Below are 23,994 nucleotides of genomic sequence, written 5' to 3'. Positions count from 1 at the left end.
ATTTAAGAACATCTTTTCATCAATTATCCCTACTCTCATTCTAATCATCTACTTCCTTTCCATTGGATAATTGCTATTTCTCTTGTTTCACAGATAGCTTTCTTTGACCTCACATTCTTCTGCAATTAGCAGCACTTTTTTTTTATTAGCTCTTGTGTAGAGAACACAAATAGACAAACAAAACAAAACAAAACTTTGAATGAGTTGTATAAGGCAGTTTCCAAAACAGGGCCTATTGCCCTGCTTTTTATGTCCAATAAATCCCTCCCTTAAAAATTTTTTTTTTAATTTATTTATATATTTGATTAAGCAAGAGAGAGACAGTGAGAGGAACACAAGAAGAGAGAGTGAAAAAGGGAGAAGCCTTCCTGCCAAGCAAGGAGCCTGATGTGGAACTCTATCCCTGGACCCCAAGATCATGACCTGAGCAGACACTTAACGACTGAGCCACCCAGGCATCCTTGATAAATCCTTTTTAATTCCCATAGTTCACACCAATATTTTAAAATATGACTAATGAAGATAAAAGATTCATTTTTCTGCAAAACGTATATCTTTTTACCTTTTTCAAATTTATTTATGGAAAGATATGAGCATGCAACTAAGAGACATCTAACATCGAAGAGCAAGCCTTTTTCATTATTTTGTCTGTAGCAGGTAAATTCTACTTGAAATTTAAAAACTATTTTGGTGAATATGGGTCTTAACTTTTTTCATACCCATTTTGTAACTTTTCCTGGCCATATAGAGATTTGTTCTTTTCTTTTCTTTTTTTTTTCTTTTTTCTTTTTTTTTTTTTTTTTTTGGTTGGTGGATAACTTCCATGGTATAGGAGAGAAGGATGATAAAACAGTGAAAACATTTCTAGGCATTAGCCAACGATTAAAAAAAAAAAAACAAAAATAAAACTCCGTGAATTTTCCTATTTATGTGTAAAATAAAGATCTCTGTCTCTGTCTCATTCTCTTTTTTGTAGCATAATAGTCCAGGACAATTCTCTTGCTAAACCTGTGATCTTGACCTACTAACCTAGTCAGTATATGGGAAAAAGGAATAATAGCATGCAGACCTGTGAGAACCGAAGCCCAAAAGACACATCTGGTCATCAGAAGGGAATGTAGTGTGCCAACAGCAAATAGTAACACTTACATGATACCATCTGCTATAGTCGAACTAATGGAGGAAAGAAAAGAGCTAATTTGAAGTAAATGATACATAAGTGGGTTGCTCATCCAAATAGAATGGAGTAGGGATGTCGTTCTTCCTTTTGGTTCAGGTTAATATGTGGGCAGTACACTGATGATACGAGTGATGTCTGCCACTCCCAAGTTCCAGAGCATTTCAAGTGATAAGTATCTCAGAAGAAATTAAACCTTTGGAAGAAGAAACAACACCAATTAATATAAGCCAAGAATCTTGGTGTTTTAGAATGAAAAATCTTATCTAGACTTTGAGTATATCAATCATCTGATTACATAATGTTTAATAAATATGGGGAAAACAATTGGTAATTTTTTTCTAAGATGAAAAATGCTAATTATTTTCTCTGGAAATTATGTCAGTTGTTTGCAGATTTTTCTGACACTTACAGCATTTGTGACAGTAGGGGATTTTTTTTTTTTTTTGAGAATTGTCTGAGTGTTGGCTTAGCCCTATTTTGACTCAGACTAGCTGTTTCTTTCTTTTCTTTCTTTCTTTCTTTCTTTCTTTCTTTCTTTCTCTCTTTCTTTATTTCTTTCTTTTAATGAGATAAAACATGCAAAAGTTGAAGTAGGTTAACAGAAGCTCCTAAGTAATTTTAAAGAGAAACGGATCGTTGAACATGTTGGAAGGAGAGTTAAGTTGGAAGCATTGCTTTCTTGAACATTATATTGACCATTCCTCCAGTGAACAATTTTATTTTGAGCCTAAGAAGTGAAAGATCAGGTAAAACTACCTGGTTCTGCAACAGTAATAGTGAGGCCTCAATATGATTTAAGCTATGAGAGTCAATAAAGGTGTCAAAGGATTGCACAGATTTTTGAGTCCGGCAAAAGAAATTGCAGGAGACCCTTCTGGCATTGTAACAGTCCTGTTTGACATTGATTTAGCATTGGCTGCAGCCTCTTGAAGGTACATAATCCTATACATTAACAACTCACAACACCTTATTAGGGTTCTCACAATAAGAACATTGGAATTACATTATTTTTTTCCCTCTCCTATTTCCAATTGATTACTCCTTCCTTTTTCCTTGCTTTATATCATAAAATTGCCTCTGGATACCCTTAATCAATATGATATGATAACGAAACATGATAATCTTTGCGATTAGAGAGTCATGTTAAATGCATGTATTATGCCATGATTCACACACACTAGCAAAAAGCAAGCACCCTAACCATTTCATCCCTAAGAAAGTTTAATCTCAACTAATTTTTAGGGAAGATACTGATATGTAAGGAACACTTGGACATGGTATAAAATAATACATGATTTTTTTCTTTTCTTTTCTTCCCTTTCTGCCCCCCGCACCGCACTTCTCTGTAGCGCAATGTGTAGCCCAGAGCTGGAGCATTTTGAAAATATGTAGACTAATCTTCTTTTGCTTTTTATGATATAACTTCATTTAAATGTGTTACTCTTTTGGTCTGTATTCTGCTAGTGTTTGGGGGATTATTTTATCAATACCTATTTTAATTGGATTTATATTGTTATTCACAGATGTGGGGAGATCTTGTCTTTGAGACAATGTATTGCTCAAGGGATCTAAAATGCTACAAAGACAGGTATGTGTCTCTGATATAGTAAAGTTTAGATTTGGTGAACATATGTAAAGGCACATGAAACTACTGTAATAACATACAGGCAGATGTTAGAAAATGCTCACACTTACATCAGAGGCCAGAAAAAAATTGATTTGTAACATTTTTGAACTGAGAATAATTTTAAAGTTAGGTCCCAATTTTGAGCTTGTATATATGTGACTATCAATGGCAACTTTTCAAAGTAGTAATTTTGTTCTTTTTTCCCCTTCTATTGGTGTGTCTGGCAACAATTTTTCCCTAGCTTTTTATAGTTTCTAAAAATATATCTTGAGATTCTCAAAATACATGAAAGCAAATTCCCAGCCAGTTCTTCACTTGAGCATATTTGCAATGGCGATATGATTCTAAAAATAATATTTATGTTTAACGTATCCTGCTTTGAGATTTGTATAAGAGGTTTTATAGCTTTGTGAGTTGTTAGCATATATGATTATATAAATTTGAAAAGCTGAATCCAATGCTAAATAAATGTCAGTGTGTTTGTGAGAAAAAATGTAATCATTTACATCAGCTACCAAATCTAAACATTGTATAAATATGGTAAAATCTCTAAGAACTCCTCCTGATAAAAAAGATTGAATTTTGTAACTGTAGGTTCAACAGAGGATGAAATAAAGGGCCAAACTAACTTTCTTAGACTTGTGAAGCTTTGACAGTCTCAAGATGTCAACTTGTGAATGTAGAGAAAATTAAACCCAAATGAAACTGGAGAAATAATGCAATCGTTTCATACACTTTTCAAAGAATAAAGTGCATCATAGTTTCTTTTGACGCCACACATTTCCATGTGTAACACTGGCCTGGTCATTTTTCATTTCCTCATTTCTATTTTTTTTCCTTTTGATGGTGAAGATTTTCCTCTTCAATCTTAAATCCTGATGGTAAAGAAGTAGAACTCATTGCCATCTCTGAAAACAATAGGGCAACATAATTGTTTAACCTAAAAATTGGCTTGTTCACTCTACCCTTGGTGCCCAAAAATTTACATTTCTTTTGTTACTGTTGTTGATGATGTTTTGTTTCTGTTTTAACTTGTTTATTCTATAGCAGGGTTTCATAAGCTTGGAATTATCTATATTTGGAGCCACATCATTCTTGTGGCAGCCAGTCTCATGCACTGTAAGATGTTCGGAATCATCCCTGGTCTTTACTCAATAAATGACAGTCCTACACAGTTGTGACAATCAAAACATGTCTTCCGATATTGCCAAGTATCACCCCAGTAGGGAATGTGGGGACTCTAATATTAGAAATATAAAGGGAATATACATAGTGCTTTATTTCACAATAGAAGATATAGTTTTAAAAATAAGGAAATAAGCATGACAGATTGTGTGTGTGTATGTATATGTGTAAATATATATATATATATATATATATATATATATTCCAAACAAATAATTGGCACTTAACTTACTAAGCAGAGAAGTAGTTACAAGGACGATGGAATATACGAAATCCAGATTTCCCTCATATGGCAAATACCTTAGGCTTTGTTTCTTTCCATCTCAGGGAAAAGTGGTGGGGTGCTTTGCATTACTTTATAATTCTTTGGTCCATTTATGGTTTGCTGCAGCCTCCCCTTAGCTGTTTAACGTTCTTCTATTTTCATACTATATGGGCAATGTAGTATGTTACTGCAGTAGGCTATCGATACATGCATGTGAGAAAATGAAATCACATTTGCATATGAAACTCAATTGTTAACTTTGGGGTATTTTATTGTGTAAAACTTTATACTGTATGTTAATATAAAATATAAAATAATATATGTTAATATAAAATTAAAAAAATACTAAACGGTGTTAAGAAATCTACATTCCCATGTTGACAATTACAGAGAATTCATTGATTTTTGTCTGTTGAAAAACAGGAATTAATAACGCCATGCTTCCATGACATCAATGACTCTCCTTTGCCCTAACAGCTGCGGTTTTAATTATAGCTCATAGTTTTCTAATAATAACTAATAATAACTAATAACTAATAGTATAGAAACTAGTAAGTAGTTTCTATACTAAATGTGTTTTCTTGGTGCCTGAGCCATTAAAGTTCCATTCTCTAAAAGTTGAATATTAGGCTATACATTACAGTGGAATTTATCACCTGGATACTACCCACTGACGATTAACATTAAAAAGGGTGACAATCGGGTGCCTGGGTGGCTCAGTGGGTTAAGCCTCTGCCTTCAGATCTCAGGGTCCTGGGACCGAGCCCCGCATCATGCTCTCTGCTCAGCAGGGAGCCTGCTTCCCTCTCTCTCTCTGCCTGCCTCTCTGTCTACTTGTGATCTCTCTGTCAAATAAACAAATAAAATCTTAAAAAAAAAAAAAAGGTGACAATCAAACCACATGGATGGCTTCTAATATAGAGTTCTCTATGTATATAATATTATTATGGGGATTTCAGTATTTTTGGTGCTTCCATTGAGCAATAATAAAATAAAAAAATGCATCATGATATGATTTTAATATTGTATACTTCAGACTATCAAGAAAAGCTTTAAAATAGCATTTAGAAATACTTATTAACATTAAAAAAAAAAAACCCTAGAGTAAAATGTGTCTTTTGGATGACTTCCTGGTCTATGTCTCCTTTTTTTGATGATTAGTCTTCTGTTTTCTCTCATCTCATCCAGTCTCAGGACATCTTTGCTTTGTTCTAAGTATTATGTTGCACATCTTATGTCAAGAGTTTACATGAATAAAAACTATCCGGACCTCCATTCATATCTCCTGCCTTCAGTGCCTCATTATCTGTGCACCCACACCAGATTCAAGATTCAACAATAGTATGCCCAAGTGCCATTGTGTACTTTCACAAATCGTCTCACCTCATTACCTCACCTATAAGTTTACTAATGCCACTTTCAATCTGAAGAGGAGGAAACTGAGGCGTAAAGTGTTTTCAGTTACCTGCTGCTAGGCACACAGCCATTTCCTCCATGCCTTTCATAATTTCACTCACACATCTGATAAACTCATTTCTTCTTATGATGGCCACTCAGAACCATCATTTCCTTTTTGATAGGCATTTTTTTAAAAGATTTTATTTATTTGAGAGAGAGAGAACATGAGAGAGAGAGAGAGAAAGAGAGAGAGCATGAGCAGGGGGAGGGGCAGGAGGAGAAGGAGACTCCCTGCTAGCCTGGAGCCCTACAGAGGTTCCATCCCAGGACCCTGCGATCATGACCTGAGCTGAAAGCAGATGCTTAACCAACTGAGCCACCGAGGCACCCCGATAAGCATATTTTTAAATTAAACTTTTAAAATACTGTAACTGAGATTTTGTTTAAGCAAAAGGAAAAAAAAAATAGTGCTAATTTTCAGATCAGATAAGAAGGACTCTGTTACTGTGAGAGGCAAAGGAAAGGTATTTTAAATCACAAATCACAAGTCTCTTCTGGCCTGTGGTAAAAAATAAATTTATTTGACATGATGCTAATGGCACTTTACCTCATAAGGATGTTTGCAATGTTTTAAACTAAAGTTCATGAAATTACAATTAGAATGGAATATTCTTGGGGAAAAAAAACTCTTGTGATTTTGTAATCCTTGATAGACCAGATCAACTATGAACATGTATGAGGCCTAGTTAATAATTAAAGGTCCATTTCATTCTTTTTTTTTTTTTTTCCACAGAGCTCATCCCTTAGAGGTGCATTAAAAAGTATGAATTGATAGAGAAATATAATTTTAAACTAGAAATGAAGTAAGGTCTCTGTCCAGAAGGTGACTTCTCTAGGTTTCTTATTGAAATAGTAAAGCATCTTATTGAGGAAAAAACAAACAAACAAACAAACAAAAAAAACCCTTGAGTTTAAAGTCTTTCTCTTAGAAATTAAATATCAATGTCCCTTCAAAAGGATTGTAGTGGAAATATGCACCCTATACTTTGCAATTTTATGTTCAATGAAGGTTGTTTGGGAGAATTACAGATTTTTTAAAATATTTTATTTATTTATTTGACAGAGAAATCACAAGTAGGTAGAGAGGCAGGCAGAGAAAGAGGGAGAAGCAGGCTCCCCGCTTAGCAGAGAGCCCGATATGGGGCTTGATCCTAGGACCCTGAGATCATGACCTGAGCTGAAGGCAGAGGCTTAACCCACTGAGCCACACAGGCACCCCGAGAATTACAGATTTTTATAGAATATTTCTTATTAGAATTATAAAATATGTGAAATCACCATACAAATTATGGAATTAGGAGTCTTGTGCAATAAAAAATGCCATTCTTGAGGAAATGAAAGCCCAAAGTGAAGGGATAAAGAGTAGAAAAGTCTATATTCAAGGGCATAATAGTCATCATGTCAATTATGATATTTTAATGGTAAATGATTTTTAAAATACATAAGAATGGACTTTCCAGTTTTTCTTTGTCTACATATATTAATGACATTAAGCATGGATTACTAGAACGGAGACCAGAACAATCTTTAAGGTAATAGATATATATACCGATAAAGAAGAAAGTGAAAAAAAAATTTATTAGAACATAAGTTCTCTAATTTCCAATTTCCACATAAACTACTGTCAGTCACAACCTTTCAGAACATCTTACAGAGAAGTGCAAAATGGAAATAGCAAATTTCACTTTACTGTTCATGAATAAATTCTACAATGGTAATGATAGTACAGCCCATAAGAAAACAGCCTTAAGCACAAATCTAGTGAATTCCATTCTGGGGAGGTGTTTGAACAATCGGGACAAAAATTTGTCAAAGAATTCAAACACTCTGCACAATGTCAAGACTATCCACGTACTAGATGAACATTTGACAGTTGTTCTCAACTCAAAAATTGTATTTGTCCTTTGAAAACAAAAATCCAGTACTATAAAACTTTATTTCTCCAAAACTGCATTCACAGAAATGCAGAACTGGGCAAAGAGAAAGATAACAGTGTGGAGTAGAGAGCTTTAACCAGATTTTAAAAACCCATTGTGTGTGTGTGTGTGTGTGTGTGTGTGTGTGTGTGTGGTTAATAAGCAGACACACTGGGCATTTTCAGAGCTATTGAAACAGAAAAGTTTATACTCCAATGTTATATGAACATGTGAATAAGTTACAGATAGAGAAATAGTTAATCAAAAGCTCTATTTAACAACCAAACTTGAATGACTTATATGGTCATGAAAAAGAGTAATTTGCAATTGATATTAGAAGTCATGCTATAATTTCTTTTTTCCTGCCTCTCCCTACTCTTCCAGATACTGGCACTAATAGAATAGCTTGCATTTTCTGGAATTTGATATAAATGTAGTCGTATCATATATGGTCTTTCTAAAGAATCATTTTGATGTAGACTAGAGACTGATATGTATACAAAGTGGGCATGTCTGCATGGTGTCAACATAGATTGCAAAAAAGAAAATCTGATTGAGAAGAGAAAGATGTAGAGATGTTAGCTGGATAAAAATTCCCATAACTCTTTGGAAAGGAAGAATTAGAATTTGATATTGTGTATCATTACCTTGTTTATAAATAATCATATATCCTTTAGGTACATATTTAAATATATGTACTTTAATTTCATAGTGTAAGTTCAGAAGTCCTTGTATTAATTTGCTAAGGCTGTTATACCAAAATACCACAGACCCAATGCCTTACACAACAGAAATATATTTTCTAACATTTCTGGAAGCTAGAAACCCAAGATCAAAATGTGGGCAGGTTTGGTATCTTCTGAGTCCTCTCTCTTGGAATGCATATGACTGCTTTTTTGTGCCATCATTTTGTCTTCACTCACTCATTGTATGTCTATATCCTATTCTCCCCTTTAAGGACACTGGTCATATTGGATTAGGACCCACTCATATCTGGGGTTTAGGACTTCAAGATAGGAATTTTGTAGGGTACAGTTCAGCCCATAAAAGTCTTCAGTTATTCTTTTTCTTACCTTTATAAAATCCTGAATTAAATGTTCCTAAACCTGGGCCACAACTAAACACTTCAGTTGAAAATCTTCAGGACATTTGGAAGAAAACTCCTAAGATTTGGATGAATGATGAACATTACAATGAATGGTTTCTGGTATAGAAAGTACTTGTGAACTGTAAAACGATTTATGCATCATTTCCATTTAACCCATAGTTAAAATTTTTTGTATTTTAGTGAGTTATATATAAAATATATTGCTTTGTCTTATCTTTGTTCTGGGAAATATATTTATAAATCCTTCTTATAAAGAACATATTTTCATGACTAATTTTTAAGATGTCCATTTTATTGCCTCCCTAAATAATTTCCCATTATATTTTCAGGTAAGGTTGTTTTTCTCTCTTTTAATTTCAGTTAATAGCCATCAATTCTAATTCTTTCTTATTTTGGGGGTAGCTTTTAGAAAAACATTCACCAGAATTAAAATGAAAAAAAAAATGGTGTCAAGCTTTTAAATTTCAAATTGTAAGATACTTAGACTAAAAAATTATGATCTTTCTGCAAATGGTAAGGTTGTCTTGTTGAGATAACACAATTTGTTTTTTTTTTAAAGAGGTACTTTAAGTTGTCTAATGTCTGTCTGTGATTATATAACACCAAAAATAAGATCTAAGATAGTGATCATAGTCTTTTATAATATATGCCAAATATTGTTTTATAAATTCTCTATAGGAAATAATAATTTTTTAAGTGGGTAAATGAAGCACTTTCCTCTTATGTTTTACTTCAAATATTTTACTTGTTTAACCAGATACACAACATATTTACTTAGAAAACATCCTTTATTTATTATAGACATTGTGCTTTATAATATCTTATGTTCTCTTATCTTATGCCATATATATGTATATATATGATATATATATCACGTATATATGTACAACTCTCAAGTTAAAAAACTAAAAGTTTCTAGCAAATTTAAGCACATATAGGTTTAGAATTCCAATTCTCAAAATTTACCTTGTTAGCATTAAGCTTAATTAATATAAAATCTTCAGTTTTTGGACCCTGTGAAAAGAATGGTTACTATTGATTATGAAACTGTTAAGCAAACACTTAGTAAGAGTACATAACAAATTTCAATCTACAAAATTTCAGAGACCTGAATATAGTGATAAAATGATATTTGCTTAAGAGTCACATGAATAATAGCCACATATTGTAAAAAGAGTACAATCACTTTGCAGTAGATTTTATAATGGGATGAATTGTGTTCCCTGAAATTCCTGTGTTGATGCCTCAACTGCCAGTACCTCAGAATGTGACTATATTTGAGAATAGGGCCTTTAAAGGTGTAGTCAAGTTGAAATGAGATCCTTAGGGTGGGAAGTAATCTAATGACTGGTATTCTTAAAAAAAGAAGAGATTAGAACATAGACACACTTACAAAGGGAAGACCATTGGTAGAAGACACTATTTGCAAACCAAGGATAGAGTCCTCAGGAAAAAGAAATGAAAATAAAAATAAAAACCTTCCCAGCATCTTGATCTAAGGCTTCTAGCTTCCAGGACTATGAGAAGATAAGCTTTTGTTGCTAAGCCACCTGGAACATGGTGCTTTGTTATAGCAACTATAGCATACTAATACAGATTGCATATAATCCTGATACATACACTCTGTTAATAAAATTATAAATATCTCTCCTTCCATTTCATGTATACGTTTAACACGCATTTATCAAGCATTTATATGTGACAGGTTCTTGAGTACTCTTTTGAGTACAAGGCATCACAGTTTTGAACAATACAAACAAGATCCATGCTTTTAATCAAGGTATCCTTAGGGCTAGTCTTAAGAGCATTAGATCACAAACAATTGTGTAAGCCAAAGAATGTCATGAAGTGATCATTTCTCCAGTGGAAAAAAAAAATAGATTGAAGGGTTTATAATAGCTTTATGTAGCAGTGGATATATGTACAAATTGATTTGTCTTAATCCAGAGAGAAAATGACCTGTGCTCATTGAACATTATTTTTTTTTAGTTTGCCATTATCTTAAATAACCCTTTTAGCTGATGTCTTCATCTCTCTGATGGCTGATTTTGAAAGGTTGTAGGGGAAACCTGTTATTAGAGAGAGTGTGCAAAAGCAAATGTACAAACCAGTCTTTCCTTGCTAAAAACAAAAAGATTGTGCTTGACTGGTGAATGATGTTAGGCCGAGAGCTAGTGCCAGCCATTCTCCTCTTTGACTCTGATAGTTCCAACCCTTTATTTAAGGACTGGGTCACGCTGGTCTGGTAGTGCTTGCAGAGCTATCCAGTCTTTTTGTTGCGTCTTCAGGCCATCTGCCTGTGGAAGCCTTTGCTTGCATATGAGCCACTACATCCTTCACACTGAATACAGATGTTCTAGCCCAACTGATCTGGTTTTCTGAGGAGACCTTTTTGCTCATTGTTCCCATGACTTGGGCACTTATTTATAATCATAAATGGTAGAAAAAATAAAATTGCTTCTGGGCCACTTCATAGGCTTGAGGTGTATGTGACTTTTATCCAATAGTTTATATTAGATGGTTGCTTTTTAAAATGCAGTTCTCACTTACACTTTCATGGGTAGGAAAACTGACAATTTCATTTTCAACTCTTCTATATGGAAAAATTAGAAATTAATCTTAAAAGTAACATTTGCTTCCTTATAAAGTTCTCCTATGCATGTAGATTACATCCATAGGGTACTAGAGGGATTCAGAACAATCCATTACAAGAGCTGCAAAATGCACATATACCTTCCTTGGTTTTTGACACATAGTAGATAATCAATATATATTTATCACACCAAACCATGAATTCAACTTCAGAATTCTATACACCTTTGTATTTTAGTTGGTATTACTTCACATTGAACTATATAAGTCTTTGGAGTTATAGAAAACTTAGGTGTTATTTTTATACTCTTTGTAGGTCAAAAATACATGACATCATTAAGTATTGCTTTTATACTTTTTTTAGAAGATTTTATTTATTTAACGAACAGAGATCACAAATAGACAGGCAGGCAGAGAGAGAGAGAGAGAGGGAAGCAGGCTCCCTGCTGAGCACAAAGTCCAATGCAGGACTCAATCCCAGGACCCTGAGATCATGACCTGAGCTGAAGGCAGAAGCTTACCCACTTGGCCACCCAGGCTCCATGTATTGCTTTTATTCTATGGTCTATAGTCTATAGTCTACAGTATTCTATGGCTGGGTTTCCTAACAGTGATACAATTGACATTTTGGGCTGAGAAATATTTTGTTGTGGGGGCTGTCCTGTATATTGTAGGATACTTAGCAGCATCTTTGTACTGTATTCACTAGATGCCAGTAGGACTTCCACTCCCCCAACACACACACACACACACACACACACACACACACTCACACATGAGTATGTAATAAGCAGAAGTATCTCTAGACATTGTCAAATGTTCCCTGGGGAGCAAAACCACACCCAATTCAGAACGACTGCTCTAAAGAAGTAATTAAAACACCATTGTATGTTAAAAAACAAAAGTTTTTATGCCAGAATTTAAGTTCCAACTTGGATACTTAGTAGCTTTGACTTTTAGTGTGTCACTTTATTGTCTGGGATTCCAGTTCCTCATTTGCAAATTGAGGCCCATATTTCATCTGCTGTTTCAAAAGCCTAGAATCAAATGGCAACTCCCTGAAATGACTTCTGGAGCATAAGTAGAATCTAGAATTAGAAAAAATAAATAAATAAAAATAAAACTCAAAGAATCTAATTTTCTCTGGTTGGTCAGAAAAATCTCTCAACAGTGACATGCAAAATGAAACATGAAGGAATAAAAACATAAGTCTTGGGATGAGGAAGATGAAAAGTAATCTGTTGCCAGGGAAAGCAAATGCAAAGATCCCAAGGTCTGTCCAAAAGCACATGCTCCTGTCCTCTCATTCTACAATGATTTTCTCTGTTTGTTGAAACTGATCAGGTCACCCCAAAATTTGCCACTTTGGTGTATGGATTAATCTGAGTTGACAACTAAGAAAAAGCAAACACAGGAAAAGCTCTGTGCCACCCATCTGCCTAAATGTAGGGCATATATTCCCCTGTGGAGATGTTCTCCCCTCTCCCACAGCAGAAAGAGGGAAGCAAGCCTTCTCATCACAGAGGGAGACAACAGTGAGTTGAGACTGCTTAAGTAAATCATGCTAAATATTTTTACTTCTCATTAGTTTTCCCCATACGGTTACCTCTCCACAGTTGACCACCCAAGAACCCCAAACACATTTTCCTTTGCTAGTCACTCCTCCAGTATTTATCATCCTTTGTTAAAGTGGTATATAAACTTTCTTGTTAAAGTGGTATATAAACTTTCAAGTCTGTCTACTTTGAGTTTTTCACTTCTGTGAAGCCCCTCTGAACTTAAAAACCTTAACATGAAATAAAAGTGGTATTCTTTTCTTCTGTTAATCTTTCATCATTATGAGTTACAGACCCCATTTATAGAACCTATCAGAGTAGAGGCCAAGTTTTTTTTTTCTCACCAAGGATACTGTTTGCCTGCTTACCACTAGAAATTCTGGCATATATTAAGATCCCATTAATTATTTGTTGAATAGATTCATGCATGAGAATAATAGTAGTCTGATGTAAAAGGAAGCACCACATATGAAGGAACTAAAACATTATATACTATTATGCACAGCTTATGGTTATTGTTACCATTTCTGCTTTTATAGTTATATTGATATTACATATGTAATATATTCAGTAAAAAATTTTTATTTCATCAAGTTTGGTTTGACAGAAATTTGAATTTAGAATATTATCCTTTCATGTAACTTGGTTCCAGCAACATTTCTATTATATTTCATTCTTGGTCTCTAAATGAATAACTCATCAAAATTTATGAGTATGATGTGATTCCTGTTTTCTAGAATAGACATGTTATAGTTGCTTTAATTTTAAAAACTCTAAACACAGCATACCCCATAAAGAACATGGACTGAGTCAGGACCCAATTTTGGTTCTTAAATAGCATGTTTTAAAAAAATAGCATGTTTAGTTAAAGAATTCCTGACTCTTTGCAAACAATACTCTTATTTTACATATTTAAGGAATCAAGTCCTATGGGCCATGTGGCATTTACCACATCGTTGATCTTACTGTGCTGCAGATTTAATTCTATGAAACTTTTATCTTTCATAATAGGTTAGCTTTAGCCATCTCTTTGATAATGCCCGATTGAAATTTTATTTTTGCTGTAAACTCCTGATTTTGTTTGCATTTTTTCTACCTAAGTTTATTACTCCTTATAAACCTTTTCAGCTGCTGATAATTTTACAAGCCTTGGAATTTAAGACATATCAGCTTGTCAATCTTAACAATAATAATTAATTCACCTAAGGTTGTTTCTCTATATGGTATGATATAACCATTGTATAATATTTCGAAGAATGATTTTATGAAATAAAAGGTAAAACATGTTGTCCACCCATTCAATCACAAGAAAAAGTTATAATTTCAGCCACAGTAGTCAGTCTGACAGTTCTGCTACATGGTCACTGGCAAACCGAGACCAATCTATTTTTGAATGTAGATCTGCTGTTCTATTTTTTTCTATATCTAGAAGTAATTAAAAGAGTGGATCCTAACCACTACACCAAGACTCTAGAAACTGTTAAGGTAAATTAAATGTTATGTTTCCCAAACAAGTATATTTGTTGAATAAACACCTGTATGTCACAGGCCCAAAAGGAAATATCAGAACGGAACATATTTTATTAATCACAAATTAAAATAAGAGAAGTTCAAAACTATCTATCTCTATGGCATAAAAACCCCCAAACAAACACTGAGTCAGAGGACAAAATGGTTTCTGACTGCTGATACTTCATCTCTTTAATCATTATCATGGGAATTACATGATCTTCATCAAATTATAGAATTTACCATCAAATCCTGCAAAATAAAATGAGATTGCTGTAATAATACTAAGCTCTGTATGTTGTCCTAAGTTCTGTATGTCTTCCTAAATTCTGCATTTACATGAGAAGAAAAAATGTCATAAGAACTAATTTGTTTTTATAATCATAAAATATTTCCTTTTTTTTTTGCTTCCAACAGTCTTCAGTTTGCATCTTTTTACTTCTGCCTTGGCAACATTCAACATTTTATCTTATCATCACACATTTCTGGTGTCTGTGATAACCAGAATTCTGAGATGACCCAAGTTTCCTGACCACTTGTATAAACAGCTTTTCTTGATTTTGTGCAGAATGGCAAATCACTCTGGTGATTATGTTAGCTCATATGGCAGAAAGGATTTTACAGATCTAAACAGGCTCCATGATCAGTTGGCTGTGAATTAATCAAAGGAGTGGTCACCAAGAGTAGCCTGACCTACTCAGCTTAGTCCTTAGATGTGAACAAATGGGTTGAAGTAACATTCTCCTCTTGGCCTTAAAAGAGCAAATTGCCATATTTGTAGAGGCGGCCAATTGGCAGGGGCCTCCAGAAACTAAACAGCCTCTAGTCAACCAGTAAGTAAGCAATCTTATAGTCAATCACCAGGGTCTAAACCACCAACAACAACCAATGACCATGGAAACGGAAGTTGAGCTCCAGATAAATTTGTAGCTAGACTTGGTGTGCCAGGGTGGCTTAGTCCATTAAACATTTGACTCTTGATTTTGGCTCAGGTCCTGATTTCAGGGTTGCGAGATCCAGCCCCATGTTGGGAGGGCATGGAGCCTGCTTAAGGTTTTCTCTTTCCCTTTCCCTCTGCCCCTCACCTCCCCCAAATAAGAATGCAGCTAGACTGAACTTTGATTTCAACCTAGTGAAACATTAAAAAGAGAACTCAGTTACAACAGGTCGGGACTTCTGGTCTACAGAAAATATACGATAATAAGTGAGTGTTGGTCAAAGCCACTATTCTGGAGATAACTTACTTCTGAGTCACTAGGTGTGTGGTAGCTTGTTACTTGTGGAGTGTTTTCTCTAGTAATGCCCATTTCTAAAGTGTAACAGAAACTCAAAGCAATTTGACATTTCAGAGAATCATTATCCCTGTCTGTCCCCAATTTTATGTTCATTCTTAAACATATATTTATATATAGTAAAGGAAAGAATACAAGGCCTAAGTCTGTTCTGTTTAGAAGTATGTGATGCCCTAGAAATTTGAAAAGGGGTTTTAACTTCAACTTCTATTAGTCCAAACATTTCCTTTACAAAAGAAAAATGAAAGTATTTGAATTAAATCAACATGTTAAAAATGGGGTAAAAATATAAGGTATGATGAAACAAGGGCAAATAACTATAATTTATTTACATGTATTTAAACCACAGTTGAATTCTATCGTGGTTTACCCTCAGATCCATTTGTTTCATATCCTCATGTACTAGTTTTTTCTTTCTCATTTTTTAATTATATCATTGTCTATGAACAGAGATTGAGCAATGCCAGAGAACATTCTCAATGAATATCTTTTAAAATTTATTAGCATCTGTGATCAACGATTTAGTGAAGGGCAAGGATGAAGTTAATGTTTAAAAATTAAAGTTGCAGTACTGTTGGTAACATTGCAAGTTAAAAACAAACAAAACAAATCATAAAAATCTTAACTTTGAAATATGGTGGTACTGTGAGTCCTTTTTATAAAAGCTGCAAAATGAGAATTTTTAGCTAATGAGTGAGACTTGGCAGGACATAAATGGAAATATGTTTCATTGGCCAACATGTTCTGGAGGCATATGAGTGTCTAAATAGACGACGCTCAAAAGAGTATTTTTGGCATGAAAGTGCTTCCAAACATTTTGATCAGGAATTTGATTGCCATATGTCCATATCCTCCAACTTAAACGATGAACATACTTCAGGTCTTTTGGGGTTTCTTATTTCCTGGCAGTACTCTTTTCCATTAAGCATTGAAGCTTGCAAAACGCATTGTTTTTCTCTCTTTCATAATTATCCTTGTATTATATTGATCATTTCGGTATATACTGTCTGGAATTTGCGCTAGAGCAATGACTTATTGTAGCTCAGTATTGAGAGAAGCAGCCATGTTTAGTGTTTACTTTTGAGCAATGTTTATGAATTTCCTGTCATAACCCTTGACCATATACAGACTCATGTTTAGTCATAGATGTTAATTTTTCCTCTAACCTCATAGATTATAAACTTCTAGAATGATTTAGGTGTCATTTTCATCTCTGTTTCCCCACAGAGGTTTTCAATTTTAAAAATTTTTCAGAAAATATTTGCAAATACATTACTGAATACCATGTTTGTTCAATCAAATGACTTTAACAAAACATGCAGATGTCACCAATGGTAGAAATCTGAGTTTTGGAGAAGGTAATTGGGCTTAAATTTTCCTAATGCTTTGGAAATCCTCAAATTACTTAAAATGTATTTTGAGGGAGGAAATATTTTGTTAATGTTTTTCCAGTTCACCTACCATGTGCTTCAGTGTTTTTGTTCTGATACCACTGGGTATGTTAAACATTGGTAAATATGTATGCACAAATAATCCTGCTTCATTTCATGGGAGTCTGGAGGAGCTATTTTTCTTTTTTCTTTTTCTTTTTTTTTTTTCATTTAAGCAAACTTTCTAGAGCTGATACTCCTAGATGTGCATTGTAGGCAGTTGTGGTTACATGTTTTTTAAAATTTATAGAGTTTATTTTTTGAGAGCATATTTGGGTTTATAGAAGAATTGAAAGTGCAGAGAAAATGGTTCCATTTTCATTATAAATGTTTATTTTAATTATTATTTCTTGTGTGACACACTTTTGCAATTCCTATCCTCCATTTTATTTCATCTTCTAAATAAAAATTTCACTTTATTTTTTTAATGTCTATTCTGAGTATCTGAGTTTATAATATAAATGCTTTGTTAAGGAACCCTGAGAATGATGAAACAAAAAGCATCAAAATGAAATATAATTGATTAACTTATACTACAGGCAAGGTTGGCATGCTTCCTAGGAAGCAATAGAAAAGGTTCAATCAGGAACTCAAGTACCATAATTGAATATAAAGGTTTTTGTATTTGATACCTCACCTACTGAGAAAGGGGAATTTCTCTTCTTACATTAGATAGCTGGAGGCCTCAATCTCATATTTGATGGTGTCTGGGCCCATTTAAGTTATATATCAAATTAAATAGCTCCCTGGCTGGCAGACATTTATAAGTAGAATTCTGAATGATCTAAATCTTTCAATTTAATAAAAGAGATAGTATATCTTAATAGTTTTTGTGTATTAAAGGACTTTATAGAGTTCAACAATGACTGAATATAAAGCACTTGGAAGACAAGAAGAATGACTGGTTGAGGCAGAGAGGCATTAAATTGTCTGTTCGCAATCTGTGCACCACAATCCTGATAATGGTGCATGAATGACCTTGTTTCTCCCTGTGGCAACTTGCCATGCTTGACATCTGTGGAAATTGTTGCATGCTGGAATCCCTGAGAATCCCTGAGACACTGTTCTCTAACTTCCATCCTTCTGCCGAACTTCTTTCCTCAACTCAGCTGCTGGAGATGCAACAGTTATTTGAGGAATGTGATCTGACTGCCCAAAACACCACTCCACATGCAAACTGAATTTAGAAAATAGAATAACCCAATTACCAAAGTGAGGACAATATGCTTGCTACAGTTATCTACTCATTCTCAAAGCTACATATGGAAATACAGTCTTTACTGAGTTTATGAGTGATTTCAGCCAATGTGAGGGGAATCCTTTCAATGACATGCTGATAATTAAGCCAACTCATTTCTCAAATGAGAGCCTTTGCAGACTCTACCCTGTATCCACCAAAGCATCCATACATTCATCCATCCATATATTGACCTATTTATGTCTGTATCTATCTCTTTTAGTCTTTTATTTGCCTTCTTCTCTCTCCCCTAAATGCATCTTCTGTTTTGAATGTTTCTCCATTTTTCTCTACTAGTTAATTACTTGTCTAAAAATATTTTCTTTAAAATATTTTTATTGCACAGTCCTAACAGAAATATACTTCTAAATAATATCATTTTCTCAATTCTGATTTCATCTTTTCCTTAGCTCTTCATAGTCTTCCATATAATTATATACCAGACTGTCTACTGTTTATTCCCTAATTTCCTGTTTCCTCAAATAAGCTATAATAATCTTCATATCAGAGACCATATTTCATTTATTTTTGTGTCCTTCATTTTTCCTAACCTAGCACCCTATGAATTCTCAAAGCTAAATAAATAGGTATGGTATGGTATTAGTGATAATGAGTATTTTTTACATTTTCAGGCTAACAAAATTTAGAATATGAATACATTGGTGCATCTACTGTAACTCACAATTATCAATATAACCAATAATCGTGAGTTTATAATACATGTTAGACACTGTGCAACGTACTTTATATATATTCATGCATTGGTTTTGGACAGACCTGGAAAATTCAAGGGGTGAGAAAGCTGAGTAATCCTGTCTAAATGAGTTTTCCAGATTCAAGAACCAGTGTGTTGCACAACCAGGATTTACCTTCTGAGCATTGACTCCCCATATGGGGTTTGTAATGACCACATTATGTTGTAGCTTCTCGAGTTTGGCATGTGAGATAATCACTAAAATATTCACCATTCTGGCCATCGAGTTTGGCATGTGAGATAATCACTAAAATATTCACCATTCTGGCCATCTTCCTTGTGGACACATAATCCAATTGAATTTTCCCACCCCATTTGATTTTAGCATGACCCTGTGACTTCCTATAACATAAAATATAAATAGAAGCTATAGTCCTCTTTCTGATAGAAGTGTTGAGTGCCAGTTTATGATATATCACATCTTCTTACCACTGCTGAGGTGACTTTGGAAACTTCCAACAGTTGTCTTTGCGTGACTACAAGAGCCCTAACTCTAGTGCTGGCCCATTATGTCTATACCATGAATAAGAAAAAAATTTGTTTTAATTCACTGCCATGTTGGGATTTTTTTATTACTGCAAATTAACCAAGTCCATTCTAACTAATATAACAAGAATCTGTTGTTGAAAAATACATTTTTTTCCTGTTTTTTTCTTCAGCTACTTCTGCTTCTTTTTTGAAAAACAGTCTGTTTATGTCCAGATACATAACTGCGACATTATATTCACTGTTATGCCACAGCAGTTAGAAGCTCAATTCTTATGGATCAAAACTTCAATAGGCTACCTGAGGACACTTTACCAGATCATTTGAGAGCTTTTAAAAGATTTAGGATCTGGAATCTGCTCTACATCTACCAGATCAAAATGTCAGAGGGTAGGTGCCTGGGTAGCTTAGTTGGTTGAGTGACTGCTTTTGGCTCAGGTCATGATCCAGGAGTCCTGGTATTGCTCCCTACTCAGCGGGAAGTCTGCTTCTCCTTCTGACCCTCTCCCCTCTCATCCTCTCTTTCACTCATTCTCTTTCAAATAAATAAATAAAAATTGTAATGTTTAAAAAAATATCTGAGAGAAGACGACACAATATGTATTATCACTGATAACTCACAGGAGTCTTACATATAATAAAGTTAGAAAATTAATGCCATGAATAGTATAAGGCAGCACTTTTTTCCATAGTTCAGTCCTGGGCTCAGTTTCCTCTTTGAAGCATGGCAAGAGCTATTTCTAGCCATTGCCTTAATATCCTTTTGATAAGTGACAACCATAAGGAAAAAAAAAAAGAAAGAAAGAAAAATCCAACTTTAAATGCAAATTAAAAGTTTAAGAACATTTCAGTTTTCAAGATAAAATGAGCAGGATATAATGAAAAAGTATATTCAGAAAAATTAAATTGAGTCTCAAAATGTAATTACTTCAGATCATGTTTCTTGAGTAAGAATCCAAGTAATATGTTTGCATTATGGAAAATATATGGATGCAAACTACAGATAAGAAAAAAAAAAGAAAGACAAATCAGCTATAATTTGGTATGTCTTTCCAGACTTACTTTTCTCTTCTTTTGCTATGATATCTTTAGTAGATATATAAGAGCACCCATTCAACATAAGTGATATCATGCATTAAATACTGGTTTTAAGTATTCTAGAGGATATTGCCTCCTTTTATTATTTTATTATTTCTATTGTAGTGAATAATACCTAACCTGTTGATGAAGTATTCATATTTTATAATTTATTACCCTCCATGATTTCTCAAGTGCAGTGCTTCTGGAAGGCATTTGAACACAACTCTGTTACAAATTCATGTAAGCCTAATTGAGTTAGCTAAATTTGCTGAGCTTCATTTTATAATCTGTGTAATCCTGGTACCATGCAACCCTCAATTGTCTATATTCCTTACCATACTTCTCTAAGATAAGTATCTTCATCTCGTCATAAAGAAAGACAGACTACTCTAGAGATATCCTATAGTCATGATTAAAACCATTGCTGTCTACCTCTAAAGTCATCAGACTTTCTCTCACATCCTCAGCATAGTCTAGCAGTCTTGATTATTTAATAAAAAATGAACTCTGCCTTCAAAATGAGAAACTTGTCATTGCAAAAGCTAAAATATCTATTTCTTCTCCCGATGGTATAATCAAAATGGTACTGTCTTTAGAACAAAAAATCCTTCCAGGATTTGATTATACCCTCTAGCATCTACTAAGTTCTATGGTCATGGTCAAGTACTTTTCCTTTACAAAGAGAAAAATAAATTATTTTAAGTTTTCTTTTGAAGTTTATAGAAAATGAATCCCAAGTGCCTGTAGCTATGCTTGATACATAGTGAATATGTATTGGTATTTTGGTTCTATTGAATTTTATCAAAACCTATAAAGAATAGTTGACAAATTGATATGCTTTAAAAGTATGTTCTTTAAAGATGAGAATTTTTTATAAATATGAATATTTCTTTACTTCTCTTAGGTGACATTGTTTCCTATTTCCTCTATAATTTTTATAGAATATTCTACTAATATTGGACAAGAGCCTGATGACTTTACCCAAGACTTATGAGTAGGTCTCCTGTGTTTACTGTAGTCATCGTAGTTTAAATTACACCTAGCGACTCATAAACATTGGTTTTATTATGAATCGCTAAAGATAATTGTGCATGTGCACAATAACTACAAGTAAGTGGTCATTAAGTCTAATAGGTTTATTTTATTGACAAAGGACACTAATATCTATAAAGCAATATAAAACTTTCTTCTACAAACAGTAAAGATCATACAAATTTCTTGTTAGAATGTAGCTAGTTGAAATAAGGAAGACAGGCTTGATTATAAATAAGAAGCATGCTCTTTGCATTAAATGGTGTATGGCTAAGCACTGCATTCATTTGACTTTCCAGACAGCCAGAGTTGGATTCAGAAGCAGCTAATTGCCTTGGGGACCTTCCTTTGGCATCTTGCCCAATGGTACTCTTCAGGGGCGGAGCAGCTTCACAGGCAGCACTTAAAAGCATCTGGGTTGCTGTTGTTCTGAATGCCACTGTTGACAGATTTACCATCTGCCTTTGAGAAAGACAACAGTTAGGGGAACTTTGATACTAAGCATTCACATGATAGCCTTTGACCATCAAAAGCACTCATGAAATAAAAGACCAAAATATATCCTATCAAAACTAAACTTAAAAAATGACAAGATTTATTTTTATTTTATTCTCTACAAATGAAGCATGAAAATTCATTAATGGTAGAAGATTTATTGAGCACTAACTACATGCCAATACTAAGAGCTTTCCATTTCCATGTTTAATCTGCACAGCCACCCACTTAGATTGTACAACTTTTATCTTTAAAAATAGGGAAACTAATATTTAGAGAATAAAATATTTGTTCAAGCTCACTTAGTGTCAGAGCAAAGGTACCTGAATACCTAAACCCAGGTAGTAAAAATCAGTTTACCCTAAGCTTCACCTCTCTATATATTGCATTTTTATCCACTTTCTCTTGGAAGTTCATGTTCTGGAATACTTTGGCATCAGTTGATTATTTAATTAGTGATGCAGATATACAGTATATTTCTATATCAATAGATTATATAGTGAGAATAGGTTATGCAGAATATGGTTATATCGAGATCAAGGTTGCAAATTTGATCTTTTCTTGCCTCATGAGCTTCTCCAGAAGAAAATATTATGCAAGGAGAGATTGTATTCTTAATCCTTAAAGATGTATGTCATAGGGAGGACCAGGTATGGATGACAAAAGTGCACTTCACCTTCAAACAACCAGAGTATTTGTCACAGTGATGTGAAAGTACTTAAAAAAATTAGAGCACAATACAATTGTTAGGTGTATCACGTCTGAAGGATGGTATGTTTGATGAGTTTGACATTTATTAACTCTTGCAATTTAAAGAATACATTTCTAATCATCACCATGTTTTGCTTTTATGGAAGATTGATAAAATATATGGTCTTAGTAAGTGAGATGTGATAGGCATGTATAATCATATTTGCACACTATTGTAAATTATATACACTGTTTCTTTGCTTAAACATTCTTGGCCCGATCTGTAAACACTCAAATGCTGATGATCTCAATGCCATTAATAAGATATCTATGTTAACTTTAAATGATAATTTAATTTAAAGTCCCTAAACAGAAATGCATGGATACATTTAAAATTGAATTGCATCTTTTAAAACAGCTCTCTGTGGACATTGCCTTCTGTTCCTTAAAAGGCAGGCACATTCCAGCTGTAAGTACTTGCAGTTGGAATGCATATCTTGACCTAGAGTTGCCCTGCTTTCTTTTCCCTTGGGGAAATCTACCAACCTGGTTGCAGACTGTCAGTAGGAAGATAGGTAGAATGATTTATAACCAGCCTGTGGCTGTTTATACTAAAGTGCATATAGCCAAATCACACTGGACTAGAAAATGGAGCAGAAGATATTGATTCATATTTTTTTAGGAGCAGCCCTAAACCCCACAAGTACAATCAACACTGATTCTATTAACTCTAAATATGCGGTACACTAATGAATAGTAGAAAAAAATGGAAGCAATAAAGTAACTTTAAATGTAGAGGGAATCCAACATACAGAGAGATGGGTATGAATCTGAAGTTCATGATTTAAGATTACTCAGTATAAATGAAATATATTATCTAATTGAAGTTGAAGATTCTGGATCCCTTATTGGTAACAGGCAAAGAAACAAGGAGGAGGAAATGTATGGATCAATTAAATCTGAGGTCATGCATATGCATAAGCACTGATCTACAAGGGGTTGGTGAAGTGGCAATAATTGAGTCATAGTTTCACCAAGGAAGGAAGAATACTAGGATTTGAAGGCAAATACATTTGAGGACAAATCTTGCTTCATCCAATTG

Source organism: Mustela putorius, unplaced genomic scaffold (assembly GCF_011764305.1).
Source record: "Mustela putorius furo isolate JIRA1106 unplaced genomic scaffold, ASM1176430v1.1 tig00000640_pilon_pilon_pilon, whole genome shotgun sequence".
NCBI lineage: Eukaryota > Metazoa > Chordata > Mammalia > Carnivora > Mustelidae > Mustela > Mustela putorius.
Note: the sequence above shows the minus strand (reverse complement) of the source record.